Source organism: Theropithecus gelada, chromosome 11, assembly GCF_003255815.1.
Source record: "Theropithecus gelada isolate Dixy chromosome 11, Tgel_1.0, whole genome shotgun sequence".
NCBI lineage: Eukaryota > Metazoa > Chordata > Mammalia > Primates > Cercopithecidae > Theropithecus > Theropithecus gelada.
The window spans coordinates 98,480,060-98,484,111 of NC_037679.1; the positions used below are offsets into that span (position 1 = coordinate 98,480,060).

At 43.2% G+C, this 4,052-nt stretch overlaps 1 pseudogene across 1 annotated transcript; it reads right to left on the reverse strand.

The window, feature by feature from the left end:
* Positions 1 to 2,331: 2,331 nt before the first annotated feature.
* LOC112634819 lies at positions 2,332 to 2,841 on the reverse strand (annotated as a pseudogene). The gene has a single exon (XR_003121828.1). The product of XR_003121828.1 is annotated as an E3 ubiquitin-protein ligase RBX1 pseudogene (transcript).
* Positions 2,842 to 4,052: the final 1,211 nt, after the last annotated feature.

The following is a 4,052-nucleotide window of genomic DNA, read 5'->3' on the forward strand; positions in this document are numbered from 1 at the left end:
ATTTTTAAAATTTTTGTAGAGATGGGGTCTCAGTATGTTGCTCAGGTTTGTCTTGAACTCCTGGGCTCAATCTTCCCACCCTGGCCTCCCAAAGTGCTGGGATTACAAGTGTGAGCCCCTGCACTTGGCCCCAAGCTTATTTCTTAACAAAAACTTATAAGATATTTAATGATTCCAGAGTGAAATCTACAAAATAAAGTATTAATGCATTTATTAAAATAGTAGCTTCTATCTTGGTATCTCTTCTACTTTAGTTCCTCCATCTCCTTCAATTTAGTTTATGGTTTATTATTTTATTATCTGTTTTATGAAATGTAAGATATCTGTATCTTTTTTTTGTGAGAGTCTCGCTCTGTTGCCCAAGCTGGAGTGCAGTGGCGCGACCTCGGCTCACTGCAAGCTCCACCTCCCAAGTTGACGCCATTCTCCTGCCTCAGCCTCCCGAGTAGCCGGGGCTATAGGTGCCCGCCACCACGCCGGGCTAATTTTTTGTATTTTTAGTAGAGACAGGGTTTCACCTTGTTAGCCAGGATGGTCTCGATCTCCTGACCTCGTGATCTGCCCACCTCAGCCTCCCAAAGTGCTAGGATTACAGGCGTAAGCCACCACACCTGGCCAGTATCTATATTTTTTTTACCCCTCTTTTTGTGGATAAATGGAAAGATTTTGCACACATTTTTCTCCATCTTGCTCTTTTCACCTAGGAATGAAGACAGCCCTCATTTCTCTATTTCTTTATTCAGTTGCGTGGTATTCTACTGCTTAGTTGATTTAACAGTTCCTTACCAATGGATATTTGGGTTATTTCCTGTCTTTTGCTATTACAAACCTGTGCCTATGTTTTTCTGTTTTTTAATATACAGTATCTGTGTGATAAATGCCCAGATAAATTCTGAATCAATGGTTAAATGCATATATAATTTTGCTACACATTGCCAAATTCCTTTAATGGTTATACCATTTTGTATTTCCTCCAGCAACATACGAAAGGGCTAATCTCCCTGTAGCCAAAAGAGTATATTGTCAAACTTTTGGATTTTTGACAATCTAAAAGTTATCTTAGTGTACTTGTTTTTTTTTTTTTGAGATAGAGTCTCACGTCTTGCACTGTCACCCAGGCTGGAGTGCAGTGGCAGGATCTCAGCTCACTGCACCCTCCGCCTCCCAGGTTCATGCCATTCTCCTGCCTCAGCCTCCTGAGTAGCTGAGATTACAGGCGCCTGCCACCATGCCTGGCTGATTTTTTTTTGTAGTTTTAGTAGAAACGGGGTTTCACCATGTTGGTCAGGCTGGTCTCGAGTTCCTGACCTCGTGATCCGCCTGCCTTGGCCTCCCAAGGTCTGGGATTACAGGTGTGAGCCACTGTGCCTGGCCATCTTAGTGTAATTTCAATTTTTCGTTTCTTCTATTATGAGCAAGATTGAACATTTTTTTCATAAAATTGAGAGCAATTGTTCATTTTGCTAGCCCATTTTTTTCTATAGGGTTATTGGTTCTTTTCTTTTCTTTTTCTTTTGAGACGGAGTCTCACTCTGTCACCCAGGCTAGAGTGCAGTGGTGCAATCTCAGCTCACTGCAACCTCCGCCTCCCGGGTTCAAGCGATTCTCCTGCTTCAGCCTCCTGAGTAGCTGGGATTACAGGTGCACACCACCACGTTGGCTAATTTTTGTATTTTTAGTAGGGACGGCGTTTCCCTGTGTTGGTCAGGCTCGTCTCAAACTCCTGACCTCAAGTGATCTGCCTGCCTCGACCTTCCAAAGTGCTGGTATTACAGGAGTGAGCCACTGTGCTTGGCCTCTTTATTTTTAAAAGTCCTGGCCGGGCGCGGTGGCTCAAGCCTGTAATCTTAGCACTTTGGGAGGCTGAGGCGGGTGGATCACGAGGTCAGGAGATCGAGACCATCCTGGCTAACATGGTGAAACCCCGTCTCTACTAAAAATACAAAAAACTAGCCGGGCGCGGTGGCGGGCGCCTGTAGTCCCAGCTACTCGGAGGCTGAGGCGGGAGAATGGCGTGAACCCGGGAGGCGGAGCTTGCAGTGAGCCGAGATCGCGCCACTGCACTCCAGCCTGGGCGACACAGCGAGACTCCGTCTCAAAAAAAAAAAAAAAAAAAAAAAAGTCCTTTAATATTTGTGACAATGACCTATTCTCTATGAAATTGGTTGCAACTGTTTTCTCCATTATTTTCTTTTTCTACTTTGTGTATGGTATCTTTGCCTATATTACATATATATATGTAATTAAATTTATTTATGTTTTCTCACAGTGAAATTTACCTATCCTTTCTTTTCGTTGTTGGTTTTTTTTTTTTTTTTTTTTTTTTTTTTTAGAATCCAACTGGACTTTATTTGACACAGAATACAATATGGCTACAGAAACAGCAAACTGAAAAAACAAAGCAGAAAAAACACGGTTCCATCTAATCTGTAATTAGGTAACAGCAGGGAAAGTCATTAAATGAATAACAAAACAATTAAGCTTGATGGAAGAAGTCTTTTCCTAGTGCCCATACTTTTGGAATTCCCACTCTCTGTTGTCCAATGGACACACCTGTCGTGTTTTGAGCCAGCGAGAGATGCAGTGGAAGTGAAAAGCATGGTTACAGACTCCCCATGCGACGGTACATTCTTCTGAAGTAGCAGACGCCTGGTTAGCTTGACATTCTATGCAAAGATCCATAATGTGGTTCCTGCAGATGGCACAGTTATCAACCACAATATCCCAGGCCCAGAGGGCTACTGCATTCCACTTTTTCACTTAAAAGCGCTTCTTGCCGGCGCCGCTGTTGGTGCCGCTCGGGGTATCCACATCCATCGCTGCCGCCATTTTGGAAACACACGGTCTGTCCTCGTTGTTGGTTTTTAAACCTTGAACAACATGGATTGAATACCCATCCTTTCTTCTAATACTTTTATAATTTCACTGTTTTATATTTAGATTAATGATCCATTTGGATCATTATTGGTATATGGTGTGAGAAACGGATCGAATTTTACATTTTTTCCGTATGGCTATCCAGGCATCTGGCTCTTGTAGTTGCCTTCTGAGGTTGTGGTGTATATACTAATAGGGTTAAATGATCCAATGAGAGTGGGTTCAGGGAATCACAGACAAAGCCATTGAATCCACATAAGGGAGATTACAGTGTTTAATTCATTTTTACATATTTTATTACCTTTTCTTGCAGGTAGCCTACTTAGTTTTTATTCATTTTGCTGGTAAATCAATTGGTAAATGAAAACAGATTTATTAACCAACTACTATGCACTGTTGCAGTGGATGGCTACACGTGTGCATAGTTGGGCCATTTAGCATCTGTTCACCCTCTGTGTAAAAGAGTACCCAAATTTCCCTTAATAACATATCTGGTCCCACCCTGCACCCTTGTGGTTTGGGGAGATTGATCTAGCTCTATGAGTTGGCCTCAATTGGCCAAAGCCATATTCTGCCTTCAAAATAACAGTGAGGGGTTCCTGGAGGGGCTTGGGCTTCTACTGGAACCCAGGAGACTGGAGCTGAGCCTTCTGAGAGGGAGTCAGGGCTCTTCCCCATGGACTTGAATCCAGAAGCATTGACACTAGAACCACTATCTCCATTCTGTCATCACCTGTGGGCTGAGAAGATACCAGCTCCAGGAGGCCATGAAAGCTGAGTGGAGAACGGGAGAGAAATCAGATCTTTGTCGTGTATGAATCCCAGACAGGATGCGCAGATGGTGGTCCTGCCCGATGCTGGGCTTCTCCACTAAAAACCTAATATTTGGTTTCTATTTTTTTGTACTTGCAGCTGAGAGGGCCCTAAATGAAACAGTAGTCATCATTAGGTTTTCCTGATGTCCTAGTGTTTTAGGGACGCTGCCTCAGGTAGAAAGCATAGTGGGATGCCAGCAAAATATCATTTCTCCCACATAGGCTAGCTCCTTCCATGGGGGTCCGCATGTTGAAACAGCATCAATAACACTGCCCATCATTTTGAAGAAAAAGTGAGAGAAGGTGTATTAGTCTGTTCTCACTGCTATAAAGACACATCTGAGACTGGGTAATTTACGA